This window comes from Lutra lutra, chromosome 3 (genome assembly GCF_902655055.1).
Source record: "Lutra lutra chromosome 3, mLutLut1.2, whole genome shotgun sequence".
Taxonomy (NCBI): domain Eukaryota; kingdom Metazoa; phylum Chordata; class Mammalia; order Carnivora; family Mustelidae; genus Lutra; species Lutra lutra.
This window is the reverse complement of record NC_062280.1, coordinates 102,811,170-102,831,358: the sequence shown is the minus strand read 5'-3', so window position 1 is coordinate 102,831,358 and position 20,189 is coordinate 102,811,170. Positions and strand designations below refer to the sequence as shown.

The following is a 20,189-nucleotide window of genomic DNA, read 5'->3' as shown; positions in this document are numbered from 1 at the left end:
AGGTTCATGGGGGTAAGAGCGTAAAGGAAAAAAGGAGCTGTGGAAAAGAAGAGGATAAGCAGAGAAAGCAAATTTGGAGAAAAAATCCTTTGGGATATTGTTCCCATCACATCAATTTCATCTGAGCACTCCTTTGTCTTTTATTTTGGTCCAGATACATTACTGGGATGAAGGACAATTAGGACATTCATTATTAATTTTTTTTCATGAAGGGATAATAATGTCCACATTACAATTTCAATTTCTATTAGCTAAGGACAAGGAGAATCAGGACTCATGATTATATATAGGTCCAGGACCAGGAAATCTCATGTCTAAGGACTCTCTTGGTGTTTGCTGTGAGAACCAGAACCTTCTTTTTATGGGTCCACCCTTGAAACTATAACCTTATTCTAATTGGCTTCAATATTATTCATAACTCGAAGATAATTAAAGTGTGTTCAAGACTTTAGAGAGGGCACCAAAAGTCAAATCCTTACTTAGGGATCCCTCATATATTGCTTCTATGGTGTCTGACCTCAGAAAATATCAGTATAATATATTTTGGGCTTTGTAATCCAATAACCTGGTCTAGTTTCCTTGAAAAAGTTGGTAAATTTTGCCTTTCTCTCTTCTAAAATACAGATGTGGGACTCAGGTAGCTCTCCTTCATTTGGTACAGAGCAGAAGGGCAAGTTAAATAATTTACAAATGTCTAATATTTCCCATTTGAAGAAATTTCCTAAACTCCATATTGGAAAAAGTGGGTTTATTTTATATGAAACATGGTGGGTACCTTTTGTACCTTTGCAGAGAAATGTGATTAATCCATTCATTAATACGTATTTGTTATTTTCTTGTATATGCCAGGAATTATGCCCTGATTGTATCCATTTGTTAGGCTCCTGTTCACATAAAATGAAATTGGGCTGAGGGTGTGGACTTTATGTATCTAGTACATATGTTCATTTAACTCAAGAATTCATTTGGGAGAATTAATGGTAAAAAAGCTCAATGGGACAATGATCTGAAGTTAGTCCTGGCAAACTGCTTAAAAAAAAAAAAAAGTCTACTTGGTTATAAGAGGCACTAGAAGGGAAAGGGAGATGTGGTTGGAGGCGGAGCAGTCCTGGTGTTTGAGAATGTGAGCTATGGAGCTTGATAGGCTGGGTTTCTATCCATGCCCTGCCATATGCTACCTGGGTGACCTTGAACAAATTGTTTAACTCTTCATACCTCAGGTTCCTCGTTGTTGTGATTAGGGCCACCATAATGTTTATCCAAGGGATTGCTTAACTTCAGTGATACAACATAAGTAAATTGCCTAGCAAAGCATGTGGTCTGTATTAAGGGCTCAGTAATTTTTAAATTACTAATCACAGTAGTCTCATTTTGTATTTTCCAAGACTATTTTGCCCTTGAAAAAAAAAATTAGACATTTCCTTCTCTTTGGTGAGGGCCAGGGCTCAAGATCAGGAAAGAATTGGATTAAATAGTTAATAGTAATTTTGACATCAGGAGAAGTGAATAATATCATGACTCCCTGACTTTGTCATCCTAATGTTTTTTGAGGACTGCTCTTGTGTTGGATGGTGTTCATTTTTCCTCAGCTCCATACTTGTCTTGCTATAGACTGTTCTCTAGCAATGGAGCTAGAAGGCTGCTTAGTACATTTATGTCATATTTCTGCCAGCAGGAAGTACCAACAGGAGATTGGCCGGTAGGACAAGGAGAAAAGAAGGTGCCTCTGGTCAGTGACGGCAATAGGAACAGTGGCAGCATTGGCATTTTAGCATCAAACATCAGCACTCTAGATGAAGCAGGGCTTGATCAGATTTTCAATACTGAAATGAATTGCATGAGAAGGTAAGACACATTCCCTGGAAATCCTGCTGTGTGGAAGTCACTGGTTATAACATCTACCATATCTTTCTGAAGCAGTTGGTTATAAAGAATAATATGCTGCTTTTGACACCCCTTAGAAGACAACACCTTGGGAGGTTGGGCTGTTTCCTCACTGGGTATGATAGATGCCTTTTTTTTTTTTTTTTTTAAAGATCTATGTATTCATTTGAGAGAGAGAGAGAGCATGAGGGCAGGGGTTGTAGAGAGAGGGAGACAAGCAGACTGCCCACTGAGCAGGGAGCCGGACATGAGGCTAGATCCCAGGTCCCTGAGATCATGACCTGAGCTGAACATTTAACCCACTGAGTCACCCAGGTGACTCTGATTTTTGCTTTGGACCTATGATGAATATATCATGCTGTTTTCCTCACAGCAAGAATACTGAGGTCTAAAAATCAAGAGTGGGAACAAGAATGACTCATTCACTAATGCGCTTAATAAGACTCACAAATATTTGCTTCCCATCCCCACAGTTTTGGACTTTACTGATTTAGGGATTTTTGTCCCCAGGAGGGAAATTTCTAAGGATCACAATACTATTTTCGATAAAATCCAAGTTGAGACTGCTACCTGGTTATTTTGAGCTCGTCATGCTGTTGAGCCTAGAGGCAAATAATGGGATTACTGTACAGGCTGGGGTTTATTTATTCTGTTATCCAATGGAAATAAAATGTTGCTATTAGAGGCAGGGGAAACTAAGAAACCCAAGGAATTCTCTGGAGTGCTTCTTAGTACTTCCATGCACAGTAAGTAAGCATTAATGGAAGATTACAGAAATCCAATAAAAGCAGAGCCTATAAATAACCAGAATCTTCAAAAATAAATATTTAGGGGCGCCTGGGTGGCTCAGTGGGTTAAAGCCTCTGCCTTCGACTCAGTTCATGATCTCAGGGTCCTGGGATCGAGCCCCGCATCGGGCTCTCTGCTCAGCAGAGAGCCTGCTTCCCTCTCTCTCTCTCTCTCTCTCTGCCTGCCTCTCTGCCTACTTGTGACCTCTGTCTATCAAATAAATAAAAAAAAAATCTTTAAAAAAAAATAAATAAATATTTAGGTCAAACACCAGACAAAGAACACCAAACTACAAGTTGGAATATTGGCTGGGGCAAAGAGAATATGACATAAGTCTATTGATTAAAGGAAATTATAAATATCAACTATGTTCTCATAGATAGTTACAGAAATGAGGTCTGTAGTGACTACTCATATTTTCCTATATGCATATTTTATATATTTTTCATTTTTTCCTCTCCCCCTTTGCTACTGTATTATGCGGGAAGTGTTTCCATTTGTTCTTTAGGTAACAGTATATCTAGTGGGCTTATAACTAACTTAGAAATAGAATTAATAGTATCCACTTATTTGACCTCATGTGTGGTCTTTTTGGGGGGAGCAATTATACTGATGAGGGTTAACTGCTTTTTGCTGTGCAGAAAACTGATGTCATTAAGGTTGTTGTTAAGAAGTGCAATTACGGGAGGCATGGTGGGTATGGAAACGAATTGCCAGGAATGGACTGTGCCAAATGGTATCTGTATTCTCTCAGCTCTGTATGAACACTTTTATAATTTTCCCTTGCCTACCAGGGCTGGAAGACTATAAAATATGTCTCTCCAAACCCCCTTGCCAGCTGGATTCCTGTCATGTTCAGCCAATGGGACGTACTGGAGCAAGATTACAAGGCAAGAGAGTGGGAGAGCCATCTTTTCCTACTTCCTGGCAGTGCTTTCTAACATGGCAGTGGTACCACTGGCAGAAACCGTGGAGATGCTAGCATTGGTTACTGGCAGGTGTGTGCCTTGGTTCAGGATGAGGCAGCTCAGATCTGACCACGGCCTTTTCTAGGGGGCAGCAGTCATATGTTCTGGGTGGTGACATACCTTTGTTTCTTCAGCCCTGAGGGAGGTAGCAGCCACCTTCAGTTATGAATTTAGTGATAAATCTACCTTCCTTTGTTGCTCTTCTGACTCTTTCATCTCCATTAAGCCAAAGTCTTACATTAAACTCAATTTTTAAAAGTACCTAGAATTTTCCTTATTGTTGTGGACTTATATAGTCTCACCAAGATGGCGTTTTCTGTTGCCCACCATTCCTTTATCCTCTGTTTGAGTTGACTAAGACTATTGCAGAACAAGGTCAAAATGATAGAATGGAGGGCTGGCAGGGGAGAGAGGGCATAGATTCAGTACCTCCCACTTCAGTTTTTGGTGGCTTTCTAGTAGGTTCTAGGCCTTCTGCCACCGCTTACTACTTCTGCAACCTGCTAACCAGGACCAAGCACCATCCACTTGGGAGCTGGACCACTAATTCAAAGCACTCATCACCAGTCCTATGGTGTTTCTGAAGTCATCTTTAAAATTCTCTCTATATCTCTGGTTTAGGAGATGGAATTATTGGACTTCACTCTTCTAGAAGCTTTCCCATATTGGTTTTTCAGAGATAGGATTGGTAGATAAAATACAGAATTTCTAGTAAATTTGAATTTCAGAACCATATTGCACAGAACATGCTTATAAACCCAAAATATTATTGTTTATATTAAACTTAAATTTAATTGAGGCATACATGCATTTTTCTAAACATATATGCATATGCATGCATATATGTGTATCTTTATTTATATATAATTTTCTTTTCTTTTGGTAAATCTGAAAATCCTACTCTAAGAATTTCAGTAGAGTTTCTTTAAGAGCTCCTCACGATATAACAGAACTGTATGATATGAGGCTTTATACTGTATGGGCCTAAAACCACTTTGAATGTGTTTACTCTTCAGCAGAGAGCTAAAGTGTTTTCTCTAGGTTCCTACAGTCCAACAGTAAGGGGATGGTACCCAACATTCAAGCCAATAGTTCTCAAGGTCCTTAACTAGTAACATCAGCATCACCAGGGAATTTGTTAGAAATACAAATTCTCAAGCCACACTCAGACCACCTGAGTCAGAAACTCTGGGGTTGGGGCCCAGTAATCCATTTTGACACACCGTCCAGGAAATTCTAATGCAAGCTGGAGTCTGGGAATCATGGACCAGCCTAGTCAAACACAGAGTACCTGCAGTGCTATCTTCTAGTCCTCTCCCCATGATGGAAGTTTTCACCTATGACTATATTATTTCTCACTCTTTAAACATAGAATATTTCTCATATTTCTCATTCTTTAGGCAAGCACTACTAATTTATTTCTCAATGCATTATCGTCTCAGAGTATCCTTCCAACTTCTTATCCCCAAATTTGGAATCTCAACTAAAACTCTTTTTCTTTCCCAGAACAATGCTTTATATTCTGAAATAACTTTGCTTATAGCCCACAATTTCTTCAGCTACACATTTCCTTCAGAGATGGATTAAAAAGGCCTAGGCTCATAGTGAGTTAAAAAGAGCCTCATGTGTTAATGCTAGTTCTGAGTATCATAAATTCACACCTGAAAGCATTGAAATTCATTAGCCAGAGGGTCTCTATAATGGTAAAATTTAAGACACTGTGGAAGGTAAGTTAAATAAATTATCTTGGCTAGGAAAGATTTAACAGTGGCCTGCAAATCACATTGAAACAAGTAACAGTTTATTATGTCTATGCATAAATTATGCTTTTGGTCTGTTGCCTTGGGGAAATCTGGGACATAAAATTCTTGTGGTAAATCCATTTGGGTTGATTTGGAGATTCTAATAGAGACACTGTTTGAATTCGCAGAGAAGAAGTCTCATTTCCCAATAGGTAAACAATTCTTGAAATAAAATCATTATAAATTACAGTGTGGCTTATTTACCATCAATAGACACCCCCTTAATTAGATGTTGACTGGATCAATTGCAAGACAGCACTGGGTCAGGTCAACTTTTGAAAAAGAATGATGACAGGTTTCCTGGCAAGAGGCCAGTTCTAATGAATAAAATTGAAGTGATTTCTTTCTTACTGCAGAGGCAGGATTCACGCTTCTGGGAGAGAAGTTTATCTGAACCAGGAGTGCTGGGCGGAGCATATGCTGTAGAATTGGTCACAAAAGATGAAGACAACTAACCAACCTCATTACTAATAAAAATATTCTTATTGAAATGAGATAGCATTTTCAATCTATATTATTGACAATTTTTTTTAAGTGACTAAGGATTTGGGACTATCAGGGATTTGATGAGGTCTAAGTTCTCTGATTCCTCTTACAGGAATGTTGATTAACACAAATTTTATGAAGGTTAATTTGATTATATACAGCAGAAGTCTTTCAATAATTCCTTTGACCCAGTAATTCAACCTATTGTAATTTATCTTAAATAAATAACTAGAGATGGGTAAATATTTATGTCCAACAAGTTTTCTTGGAGATTTTTAAAATAGCAAAATCTGGAAATAGCTAGCTTGATGTCTAATGATAAGATAATGACTAAATAAATTATGTGCTTATGAGGCAGAATCATTATATGGCCATTACATCATTTTTATATAAAATTCTTATGATATAATGTGACAAGGAAATCAAGATAGAATATTTGACATATAAAAACCTCAGGTTAGTGTATATACACACAAATATTTTTCCAATAAAATGGAGGAGAACAAAACATGTCAAAATGCTTATAACTGTTTTATCTGAATGATAGGACATTGAGCATCTGCAGCTCATTTCCTAAACATGTGTCACATCTGTATTTTCTAAAATTTATAAAATAATAATTTATTATGTTTGAAATAAAAAAGAAAATTATAGTATTTTATTTTAAAATGTTATTGACATTTCACCAAGAATTCCATGATTAGGTCCAATAATTTATTTATTCATTATTTTACAAAACGAATGTTTACTGAGTGCTTAGTGTGTGTTAAGAACAATAATACCTATGGAAACATACTTATTCACACATAAATTATCTCAGGTACTGATAAGTATTATGAGAAGCAAATTTGGAGCTTAAGAAAGAAAAGAATAGGGATATGTGTGTGTGGTAAGGGAAGGCCTTTATTAGGACACTTGAAGGAAATGGGGAGGCTGGTCATATAGTTAGTGAGGGAAGAACATTCCAAGCAGAAAGAAGAGCAGGTATCAAAGTCCTTGGGTTGAGAGTGTGTTTGACATGTTCAAGGTAAACAGTGATATGTGACTGGGAAGAATTGAGCAAGGGAAATTGTAGGGGCAAAAAGCAGAAAATGAAGCTGAAGCCAGAGTATATAGGAGGTTTTAGGCCATGAAAAAATTGGATTCTCCTCTGAGTGAGGATGAGAACCAATCTAAAAATTCTGAGCAGAGAGGTAACATGATTTTACCTGTTTCAAAAGCATTACTCTACCGACAGTGTGAATGAATATGCCATAGAGGGGACCAAGGGAGAAGAGAGAAGTCCAATTGGGAGGCTTTCAATATAATTCACGTGAAGGATAGTGATGATTTTAACTAGGATAGGAGTGATGGAGGAAGTGAGAAATGGTCAGATTTTGGATGTTGTTGAAACACAGTCAATTGGAGTTTTTGGTGGAATAGATAGAAGGCACGTATGCACAGATACACAAAAAAAGAAGTCAGGATCACAAGATTTTGGTCTGAACAACTTGAAGAATGTAGTTACTTTATGGAGATAGAGAATATGGCAGGAGGAACCAGACGGATGGCTGGGGAGGGATGGACAGAGAGTCAAGAATTCTCTTTTATAGATGTTTAATTTTAGGTACCAGTTAGACATCTCAGTGGGGATATAGTAGAAGACAACTGAATGCAAACATCTGAAATGTATTGACAGAATGTGACTGAAGACATATATTTGGTCATTGCAGTTCTACAAAGATTTCAAAGGGATGATCTAAACTAAGATGTTGAGTGCAGATTGAGAACGCGTCTGAAGGCTGACACTTAAAGCTTCCTAATGTTAGAAGTTAGGCAGGTAAACAAGAATAGTCAAAGGACATTAAGCATCTGCAGCCCATTTGAAACAATTATCTGGGGTAGAGATTCCTGGATTTTAATGTATATGTACGAATCACCCGAGTTTCTTGTTAAAACATAAATTCTGATGTGAGTATTGGTACTTGACAGTTTGTGATTCTGCAAGAATAACAACAAGCTCCCAGGTGATGCTTATTCTGCTGGCTATTGGGCCACACTAGCAGAACCTGGGACAGAATGACAAAGTAAATTACACAGGGGAATATCCTTATATGTGTGAGAATTTCTAGAGATCCCCTTAAAATTTGTGATCATGAATTTAAAGTGAGGCTATCAAAGACTGTGTGTTTTTGAAGTCCTCTTCTCTGTTTGGGTCCAGGTGTGGAGTAGGTGAAGATCAGGATTTAACCTAGGCTGCCATTTTCCTAAATGTGTAGAAAGGAGGGGGGAGAAGGACAAATGAGAGGACATAGTATGAAAAGAAGTATAATAATGATGGATTATGAGGTATAAGAACAACAGGGAAAGACATGAAGATGTAGAGGGTGAGTGATTGGCAGTGAAAATTTGCAGTGGATGGGAGGTCCCAATGGGGTGGGTGAATGGTAGGGTTGGGAGATGCGAAGGGTTGTGATGGAAAGATTGGAGGTGTTAATAGGAGAATGGCATGCTTGAGATTATGGAGAGATTACAATCAGACTAATTTCAAGGTGTAGGTTATGACCATAAGGAAACTAACGGAGATAGAATGATGACAAAGTCAACTAACTGAGAGGCAAATATTTGAAAGATAATTTATGTGGAGATTAACATCATTGAGTATTGGATAAAACTATGGAAGAGAGGGAGATGAACCATCTTTTAACATTCCAAGGACTCAGGGACAATGGTCCTGAGATCTGCAGATGACTGTAATAAGGGACATCTGGGTGGTGGGGGAATGAGAATTGTTAAATGTTGTTCAGATATATTTTTCGTTCTCCTCTTTCAAGTTGTGTGGTAGAAATACCCTTGAGCTCCCTGGGTAGCTCAGTTGGTTGAGCTAACAACCCTTGGTTTTGGCTCAGGTCATGGGATTGACTCCAAAGGTGGGTTCTGCACTCAGCTGGGAGTCTGCTTGAGTTTCTCTCCCTCTGTCCCTTTCCCCTTCCCACTGACACACTCTCTCTCTCAAATAAATAAATAAATAAATGTAATCTTAAAAAAGAAAGAAAAGAAATGCCCTCAAGAAGTTATGCCTATTTGGCAAGCATCACCTTGATCCCCAAACTGGACAAGGATCCCATCAAAAAAGAGAACTACAGACCAATATCCTTGATGAACACAGATGCGAAAATTCTCGCCAAAATACTAGCCAATAGGATTCAACAGTACATTAAAAGGATTATTCACCACGACCAAGTGGGATTTATTCCAGGGCTGCAAGGCTGGTTCAACATCAGCAAATTAATCAATGTGATACAACACATTAATAAAAGAAAGAACAAGAACCATATGATACTCTCCATTGATGCTGAAAAAGCATTTGACAAAGTACAGCATCCCTTCCTGATCAAAACTCTTCAAAGTGTAGGGATAGACGGCACATACCTCAATATTATCAAAGCCATCTATGAAAAACCCACCGCAAATATCATTCCCAATGGAGAAAAACTGAAAGCTTTTCCGCTAAGGTCAGGAACACGGCAGCGATGTCCGTTATCACCACTGCTATTCAACATAGTACTAGAAGTCCTAGCCTCAGCAATCAGACAACAAAAGGAAATTAAAGGCATCCAAATCGGCAAAGAAGTCAAACTATCATTCTTTGCAGATGATATGATACTATACGTGGAAAACCCAAAAGATTCCACTCCAAAACTGCTAGAACTTGTACAGGAATTCAGTAAAGTGTCAGGATATAAAATCAATGCACAGAAATCAGTTGCATTTCTCTACACCAACAACAAGACAGAAGAAAGAGAAATTAAGGAGTCAATCCCATTTACAATTGCACCCAAAATGATAAGATACCTAAGAATAAACCTAACCAAAGAGGCAAAGAATCTATACTCAGAAAACTATAAAGTACTCATGAAAGAAATTGAGGAAGACACAAAGAAATGGAAAAATGTTCCATGCTCCTGGATTGGAAGAACAAATATTGTGAAGATGTCTATGCTACCTAAAGCAATCTACACATTTAATGCAATTCCTATCAAAATACCATCCATTTTTTTTTTCAAAGAAATGGAACAAATAATCCTAAAATTTATATGGAACCAGAAAAGACCTCGAATAGCCAAAGGAATATTGAAAAAGAAAGCCAAAGCTGGTGGCATCACAATTCCAGACTTCAAGCTCTATTACAAAGCTGTCATCATCAAGACAGCATGGTACTGGCACAAAAACAGACACATAGATCAATGGAATAGAATAGAGAGCCCAGAAATAGACCCTCAACTCTATGGTCAACTAATCTTCAACAAAGCAGGAAAGAATGTCCAATGGAAAAAAAAAAAAAAAACAACAGACTCTTCAATAAATGGTGTTGGGAAAATTGGACAGTCACATGCAGAAAAATGAAATTGGACCATTTCCTTACACCACACATGAAAATAGACTCAAAGTGGATGAAGGACCTCGATGTGAGAAAGGAATCCATCAAAATCCTTGAGGAGAACACAGGCAGCAACCTCTTCAACCTCAGCCACAGCAACATCTTCTTAGGAACATCACCAAAGGCAAGGGAAGCAAGGGCAAAAATGAACTATTGGGATTTTATCAAGATCAAAAGCTTTTGCACAGCAAAGGAAACAGTGAACAAAACCAAAAGACAACTGACAGAATGGGAGAAGATATTTGCAAACGACATATCAGATAAAGGGCTAGTGTCCAAAATCTATAAAGAACTTAGCAAACTCAATACCCAAAGAACAAATAATCCAATCAAGAAATGGGCAGAAGACATGAACAGACATTTCTGCAAAGAAGACATCCAGATGGCCAACAGACACATGAAAAAGTGCTCCACATCACTCGGCATCAGGGAAATAGAAATCAAAACCACCATGAGATATCACCTCACACCAGTCAGAATGGCTAAAATTAACAAGTCAGGAAATGACAGATGCTGGCGAGGATGTGGAGAAAGGGGAACCCTCCTACACTGTTGGTGGGAATGCAAGCTGGTGCAACCACTCTGGAAAACAGCATGGAGGTTCTTCAAAATGTTGAAAATAGAACTACCCTACGACCCAGCTATTGCACTACTGGGTATTTGCCCTAAAGATACAAACGTAGTGATCCAAAGGGTCATGTGCACCCGAATGTTTATAGCAGCAATGTCTACAATAGCCAAACTATGGAAAGAACCTAGATGTCCATCCACAGATGAATGGATAAAGAAGAAGTGGTATACATACACAATGGAATACTATGCAGCCAACAAAAGAAATCTTGCCATTTGTGACGACGTGGATGGAACTAGAGGGTATCATGCTTAGTGAAATAAGTCAATCGGAGAAAGACAACTATCATATGATCTCCCTGATTTGAGGAACTGGAGATGCAACATGGGGGGTTAAGGGGGTAGGAGAAGAATAAATGAAACAAGATTGGATTGGGAGGGAGACAAACCATAAGTGACTCTTAATCTCACAAAACAAATTGAGGGTTGCTGGGGGGAGGGGGTTGGGAGAGGCGGGTGGGGTTATGGACATTGGAGAGGGTATGTGCTAAGGTGAGTGCTGTGAAGTGTGTAAACCTGATGATTCACAGACCTGTACCCCTGGGGATAAAAATATATTATATGTTTATAAAAAATAAAAAATAAATGTGGGGAAAAAAAAGAAGTTATGCTATTTATATGAATCACTTTGGTCCTTTAATGTGAACATAAGATGCAACTTCTGGAGGGCCATCTTCAAGAGCCAGTACATGAGTCTCCATGTCACTTATCTCTGCCACGATGAGTGACCAGATGGAGATTCTATCCATCTGGCTGCTAGATGACAGTGACATAGAGTAAAGTTTTTCATTGACCCAAGATGGATGCATTAGGTGAATGAGATATACACTTTTCTTGATTTAATCCAATTAAATAATGGTTATTAATGAATCACAATTAAGACTATCATAATTAATATGCTTTATTTGATCCCATGGATTTCAAAAAATCCCTTGGATTTTTTCAGAGAGAGAGAGAATAACCTGGAAGTGTCAAGAAAAGCCGGGAGGATAATATTTCCCATTCTAGGTTTAAAGCTACCAGCTCTGTGGGCAAGAAAAGAGGAATCTGTATCTTCAGAAGGTAAGGAGAGAGAAGATTTTGAGAATTTAGGGGATTTTGCTAAGAGCGTGAGTATTTAAGGAGTTAAACTGGGTCAGATTCAGAACTATGAGTGCAAGGGATTTGGGCAAGGGATAAGGGAAGTCCTGGGAGTCTTGTAGTAATCAGCAATATAAGACAGAGGTCAGCAAACTTTTCCTCTAAAGAACCAGCTAGTAAATATTTTAGGCTTTGTGGGTCAAATGACAAAGGTAAGGATCTTCTGTAGGCATATGTATAACCATTTGAAATATAACCATTTATATATAATTTTTATATCTATATAAATTATATATTTAATATATTAATTATATCTATATGTTTTATATCTATATAAAGTATATATTTAATATATATTAATCATACATAATATTTATATAATCTATAAATTACATATTTATAAATTATAAATATATCTTTAATATGTTTAATATAAATGTTAAATATATTTAACACACAATATAAATATATAAATATATATAAAAATCATACACATTTATATAGAACCAAAATATTACCATTTATATATGATTTTTATATTTATATATAAGTTTTATATCTATAAAAACTATATATATTTAACATATAATTTTATATCTATAAAATTATATAGATTCAATATATATTAGTTATATATAATATTTATATAATTTATAAATTATATATTTTATAAATCATATATTAAACATATATTTATTCATAAGTACATATAAATTATAAAATTTATATATAAATGGCATATCTACATAATTTATATATCATCATATATAATATTTATATAAATATGTAATTTTTATATATGTTATAATATAATATGTATATAAAATTCCTGGCCCTCTGGACATAGAAAACTAAGAGGCAGGTTGTAGTTTGCTGAGCCTTGTTACAGAGCATAATGGGATTAGGTCCCTTCTTGGTTTTCAGGAATGTCTACCTAATCAGTATATAATTACTGATAAGAAACTCCCGTTAGGTCTCTTCCTGGTGCTGTGCCTTTAACCTCCACTTCTATGACCATGAACTATCAGTGCCATGACCACAGTAAACAATACTAGAATGACTACCATTCCTTTAATAACATCATGCCAATTACAGCTGGTGTTACCTACCAGTTCTGTGTTTGCTCTCTTCTATACTTTGCTAAGTGCCACAGACTCATTTGCTCATTTATGGTTTACCATAATCCTATGCAACTGGCAGTATTATTTCCATGGGAGAGTTGAAAAAACTGTGACCTAGACAAGTCCAAATCTTCCTTGACCAGCTGTTTCGGTGTTGTGAGCAGCCCCTCAAGCAGCATTCCCCTTTCCATATAATGTCAAACCTAAAAGTTATATGATGGCACTCTTTAATGCTTTTTCCCCTTTTTTAGACATTACTTGTGTTTTAATTTCCTTTGTTCAGAAATACTAGGGGCAAGAAAGGGAAACAGTATAATTAGCTTTAAATAACACGAATCCCTGTGACTATTGATATATAGAAGTGTTCTTTGGTCCTGCCTTTTTCTGACCTGAGTTATAATCTCTTCCAAATTAGTTGGCACCGGGCCTGAAAGGATGCCCTTGTTTTAGTTTGATCTTCTGAAGTAAAGTACTTGAGATTTTAAATATCAATGGGCAGTTTGAGAAAAAGAGGACTGATCAAGAGATAGGTATGTGACCTCAATTTCTTCAATCTCTGAAGTTGACTTTGTTTTCCTATAGGACTATAAAAAATACTGAAACTAAAACAGAAACCTGCACTTTTGTCATAGCCAGATAATGTGTATGAGCTGCTTGACCTGTCTTGGTGAAAAGAGAGACCAACTGAATAATATGATCAGATCTATGGGAGAGGAATATTCAAGCTGATAAGGCACAATAGGACAACACAAATAAGGTATGTTAACATCTTGCTGTTTGTTTATTTTACAAGCGGTTTGAAAAAAAAAACCAATGGAGTAGTACTGTTCATATTCTTTCAATTTGCTTATTGCCTTAAACATTCTTTTCTGGACACATTTATTGGTGCCCATCCTTACTAAAACTTTGAGACAATTTTTTTTACACAGCATTACATGGTATGAATGTCATTGAATCTCGTTTTACATCAGTCTGTTAATACTTACTGTTTAATATGTAGGCTACCTAAAAAATTCAAATTATACATAATAAGAAGTATATACCATTATATATTAGTATTTGCAGACATCTGTGATTATTTCCTTAGAAGAATTTCCTACAAAAAATAATTTTCTACAGACTGAATTTATGATTAGATCTTAAAAGTCAACTGGATATTTCTTCCTGTTTTGTAGAAGATTATTTGCCCATAGAGTTGAGGGTCCATATCTGGGCTCTCTACTCTGTTCCACTGGTCTATGTGTCTGTTTTTATGCCAGTACTATGCTGTCTTGGTGATCACAGCTTTGTAGTAAAGCTTGAAATCAAGTAACGTGATGCCCCCAGTTTTATTTTTGTTTTTCAACATTTCCTTAGTGATTCGGGGTCTCTTCTGATTCCATACAGATTTTTGGATTATTTGCTCCAGCTCTTTGAAAAATACCGGTGGAATTTTGATCGGAATGGCATTTAAAGTATAGATTGCTCTAGGCAGTATAGACATTTTGACAATGTTTATTCTTCCGATCTAAGAGCATGGAATGGTCTTCCATCTTTTTGTGTCTTCTTCAATGTCTTTCATGAGTGTTCTGTAGTTCCTCGAGTACAGATTCTTTACCTCTTTGGTTAGGTTTATTCCCAGGAATCTTATGGTTCTTGGTGCTATAGTAAATGGAATTGATTCTCTCATTTCCCTTTCTGTATTTTCATTGTTAGTGTAAAAGAAAGCCACTGATTTCTGTACATTGACTTTGTATCCTGCACGTTACTGAATTGCTGTATGAGTTCTAGTATTTTGGGGGTGGAGTCTTTTGGGTTTTTCATATAAAGAATCATGTCATCTGCGAAGAGAGAGAGTTTGACTTCTTCATTGCCAATTTGGATACCTTTTATTTCTCTTTGTTGTCTGATTGCTGTTGCTAGGATTTCTAATGCTATGTTGAACAAGAGTGGTGAGAGTGGGCATCCTTGTCGTGTTCCTGATCTCAACAGGAAAGCTGTGAGCTTTTTCCCATTGAGGATGATATTTGCTGTGGGTCTTTCATAGATAGATTTTATGAAGTCAGGAATGTTCTCTCTATCCCTATACTTTGAAGCGTTTTAATCAGGAACGGATGCTGGATTTTTTCAAATGCTTTTTCTGCATCAATTGAGAGGACCATGTGGTTCTTCTCTCTTCTCTTACTGATTTGTTCTATCACATTGATTGATTTGCGAATGTTGAACCATCCTTGTAGCCCAGGGATGAATCCCACCTGGTCATGGTGGATAATCTTTTTAATGTGCTGTTGGATCCTGTTTGCTAGGATCTTGTTGAGAATCTTAGCATACATATTCATCAGCGATATTGGTCTGAAATTCTTTTTGGTTTGTCTTTGCCTGGTTTGGGGATCAGGGTAACAGGGTAATGCTGGCTTCATAGAAAGAGTCTGGAAATTTTCCTTCTGCTTCAATTTTTTGAAACAGCTTCAGTAGAATAGGTGTTATTTCTTCTTTGAAAGTTTGGTAGAATTCCCCAGGGAATCCGTCAGGTCCTGGGCTCTTGTTTTTTGGGAGGTTTTTGATCACTGCTTCAATCTCGTTACTAGATATCGGTCTATTCAGGTTGTCAATTTCTTCCTGGTTCAATTTTGGGAGTTTATAGGTTTCCAGGAATGCATCCATTTCATCTAGGTTGCTTAGCTTATTGGCATATAACTGTTGATAATAACTTCTGATGATTGTTTAAAGTCAATAATTTCTTCAAAGCCATGTAGTCACCAAACCACAATGATGAAAATTAAGGAACTTTCCTTGAAATTTAAAGAAAGTAATGCAAAAATATCTTTTTTTCCTGTGTTAACTTGTGTGGAGTTGGCACTAAGTGTGGGGTTGGAATGGGGCATGGCTATATGTGAATTTCCTGGATAACAGAAACTGCATTTGCTAAATTCTGACATTTTCTAAAAACACTCACTGGGTTAGACTCATCAGTATAAACATTCAGTTTCTTTCACTTAGTCTAATTGTTCCAAGTATTTTGTATATAGTACATTGTATACACACACACACGCGCGCGCGCGCGATGCTTTAATAAATTGTAGGATGGGGGCACCTGGGTGGCTCAGTGGGTTAAAGCCTCTGCCTTCGGCTCAGGTCATGATCCCAGGGTCCTGGGATCGAGCCCCACATCGGGCTCTCTGCTCAGCGGGGAGCCTGCTTCCTCCTCTCTCTCTGCCTTCCTCTCTGCCTCCTTGTGATCTCTCTCTCTCTCTGTCAAATAAATTAAAAAAAAATCTTAAAAAAAAATAAATTGTAGGATGATGGTTAGTGTATGTGGCAAGAGGGGCATTAATACCTCTTGGATGTTTAGGTTTGCTATGATATTTTGCACTAGAATGATGTTATCAAATGATAACATCGCTAATTAATGACAAATCTATTTTTAGACCTTCTCCACTCTGATGCTGCATTTTCTTAAAAACATTAGAGTTTTAGTCTCATAAACAAATCATCATCCTTTAAAATTAAGTGGCTTCAAGAGACAGGTAATATAAGTAATTTTGGTGAAATGCATGTGTGGAAAGTGTTCATTTTTTTCAAAAATTACTGATGAAGTTATTTGGAAGCAGTTTTTTTTGTAAACAGATTTTTTAATTGAGTTTTAAAAATCTCAGTTTTATGCTGTAAAATGTAGCATGTTTTATTTTTAAAAATATTTATTTATTTATTTGAAAGAGAGAGAGGGGGCACATGTAAGCGGGGGACAGAGAGAAGGGAAGAGGGGCAGACCCCCTGCTCAACAGGGAGCCCAACTTGGGGCTTGATCCTAGGACCCCAGGATCAAGACCTGAGATTAAAGTAGATGCTTAACCGACAGAGCCACCCAGGTGTCCCCCAAATGTAACATATTTTAAAGAAAGTGAACCTTTAAAAAAAGGTTATTTGATAATTCCTTTGTGAAGTACTCATTATGTTTCCTTAAATCTATTCCAGCACCAACATACTCTGAAATAAATAAGTTCCAGACATAGCTGGCATTTCACAGCGCTCTCCAAGTGACCATTCTATGCATCCTGTGCTCCGATTCTAGAGACTCACAGGGAGAATCATTACATTTTCATTATGGGTATTTTCAGACTGATGGGATTTAATAAATCATGAGACTTAAAAGATGGACAAGTTAATAAAGTAATGAACATTTGTTTGAAAAGCTTTTAAAGACTGCTTTGCAGGAATAAAAGTGAAGAGCCATCAGAAAGGTTGATCAAAAAACCCAAAGTTGGTTAAATTATCCTACTATCATTTTGAGGTCAAATACTTAACATTTCATGGCAGACATTGTGTAAGTTATTAGACACTAGAGCCAGAAGCGGTCTTCCAAACTAGTTAGTTCCATTGTCCCATTTTAAAATTATGAAGCTGAGGCCTGAGGACTCCCTAAAGGACATTGATGAGTTGTGATAGATCTAGAATTAGATTCTAGGTCCCCTGATTCTCAAACCAGAGCTCTCCCACAAGTGGGCTTTCTTGTGAGGCCGGTGGCCAGTAACGCTCGTACCACGTGTCTACTTTCACTGAAGGGTATGTTGGATTGACTCTTCCTGATGACATTTGAGTGGATAAGCAATATTAATGGCTTCTTCTCACTAAACCCAAGTGAAGGGATAGATTATATTACTTGTCCCCTTCCGTCTGTAATTCCCATTTTCTTTTTATCTGCCTGCAGGCTGATTTTTGGTAGTGGCATTTAATTTTCAGGCAGTCTGTGATTGGATCTATAGGTCTTTCCTTCTACTACCTTTTCTTTTTACAGCCGCTACACCTTCTCTTTATCTTCATTGTCATGAGATATTTCATCTGCTGAACGCTTTGCTCATTTGTAACCTATCACTTGATTTTATTATTTTCTCTCAGTCTCAGGCTCGTTTTGAGTAATGTGTTTTTCTCACTGTCTTTTCTCACAGGGAAATAAAGAGGAAGAAATACAAGACAGCAGAAGAAAACATCCTTTTTGAAAAGAGTGAAAAGCCAATCTCAGTTCACTCAGTGCTGTGTCTTGTTTTTCTTCCCCTTCTTTATTTTTGGAACTCCTTTCAGGATAAGTAGAGAGTAATCTCCTGCATCCCAGATTATACCTGAGTTCTCAGACATTTCCCAGTTACTCAGAAGTTCACTGTGTTCCTAACCATTTCAAAAATACCATGCAAGAAATTAGTCAAAACAAATCAAGAAATGAAATTAAGAGGAAATTGTGCTAATTAATTTACCCCCTTTTCTTGTCAATCTCTTATTAAATGTGTGACTGCATTGTAAAACTTATTACATAACACATTAATTGCTATACTCATAATAGAGCTATTTTTTAAAGAAATCATTTGTAGACTGGCTGATTGTCTTGAAATTTTGTTGCTTATGTTTGGAAGTAATTTCTGACCCACGCAGGAGAGTAGTCCCACTATTTTATGATGGCATCTCATTTTCTGACTCTCAGTCCCCATCTGATCTGAATGACCTTGTCATGGAGGTGGCCTCTAGGACACCTCAGAATATTTACAAAAATCAAATATATGCCTACAGTGGCAAGCTAAGGTTTGTGATCAGTGATGCGCTATAATTTAATTTGTTGTAAATCACTGTTTATAAGCTCTAAAGACACACATTAACCTGCACACACGCCTTCACCATGGCACACATCTGTGCAATTGTGTCTTCAGGAAGAAAATGGCCACCATGCCCACCATCAGCTTAAGTGGCTTCTGAGAATGACAGAGATGACAGTCTTCGTGTATTCTTTATCCATTAATCTTTTAGATGAAATAATGTCATCTTATATATTTCTATCTCTAAGATTGTTTTTTGTAGGGATTCACAGAATTCCCAAAATAAACAGGATTTGTTCTGAATGTTTAAGGGGGCTGCCTCACAAAATACCTTATCTTCAGACTCAGTGTCAACATGAATCAGTGCTTTCAGAGTCTGTCTGTCCTTTTATCTCTCATCCCACCCTCCTGACCCCTTTATCTGTTTCTTCTGCACCTTGGGCTGTCTAGGTGCTTCCTTGTTAAGTCAATCTCTTAACACTACAGACATACTGTTCCAGATTTAACTTACTCAGTTCAGTTATTTACACCACGCCACACTGCTTAGCACAGTCCTCGGATCCTCCTTTTTTCTCACATCTCTTGTCCAATCCATCAGTAGCTTCTGTGGGTTCCACCTTCAGCTTCCTCCACTATAATCACAGTGCTCGCTCTGTACAAACCATCATTATTTCTCACTTGGACTACTGCAGTAGTCTCCTCATTAGTTTCTCTACACTTACTTCTTATTGTTAGGACAGTGGCCAGAGAGAACCTCCAGGAATGGGAGTCAGATGGTGCCAAGGTTTTTCTCTACACTTGCCTGTGACCTCCCATGTCACTCAGAGGCAAACTCCTTGCGTTGGCTTGTGGGTCCCTAATGATTTGCCTTCCCGCTGTTTCTCTCATCTTCTCTCTCACCACTGTTGCCCTCTTTGGACTGTCTGCTCTTTCTTGGACATGTCCAGTGTGGCCTTGTTCTAAATCCTTTCTACATGTTATTTTTCTCTGCCTAGGACAATCTTCTTCCAAATTTCCACATGGCTGGTGGGAACATTTTCCTCAGGATCTGCCCAGTTGTCACCTTGAAGACTTCACTGAGGTGACCACCTCCTTAAAACAACATCATCCCTCTGCTACACCCCTTGTTCTTTCTTGCTTTTCTTTATGCCCACCCATAGCATTTATTATCTGAATATATTTGCTTATATATTATCTGTTGAATAGTTGTTGAAAGAATAAATAAATGAATAAATGGAAAGATATTAATAAAATACTTAAGAACATAGTCTTTGATGTAAAATATATGTAGGATCAAGTGACTGTATAATCATGGGAAAGAACTCTTTTTTTTTTTTTTAAGATTTTACTTATTTGTTTGTCAAAGAGAGAGTGAGAGAACATAAGTATGGGGAGCAGCAGGCAGAGGGACTTGTGGGACTTGATCCCAGGACCCCAGGATCATGACC

At 37.3% G+C, this 20,189-nt stretch overlaps 1 long non-coding RNA gene across 1 annotated transcript in view; it reads left to right on the top strand.

Moving 5' to 3' along the window:
• The window catches only part of LOC125096088 (uncharacterized), a 41,094-nt gene extending 22,728 nt beyond the window's left edge, over window positions 1-18,366 (top strand). The window contains exons 3-5 of the long non-coding RNA XR_007126053.1: window positions 13,763-13,937; window positions 17,135-17,329; window positions 18,106-18,366. This is a non-coding gene — a long non-coding RNA (uncharacterized LOC125096088). The remainder of the gene's footprint in view (window positions 1-13,762; window positions 13,938-17,134; window positions 17,330-18,105) is intronic.
• The last annotated feature ends 1,823 nt before the right edge of the window (window positions 18,367-20,189 follow it).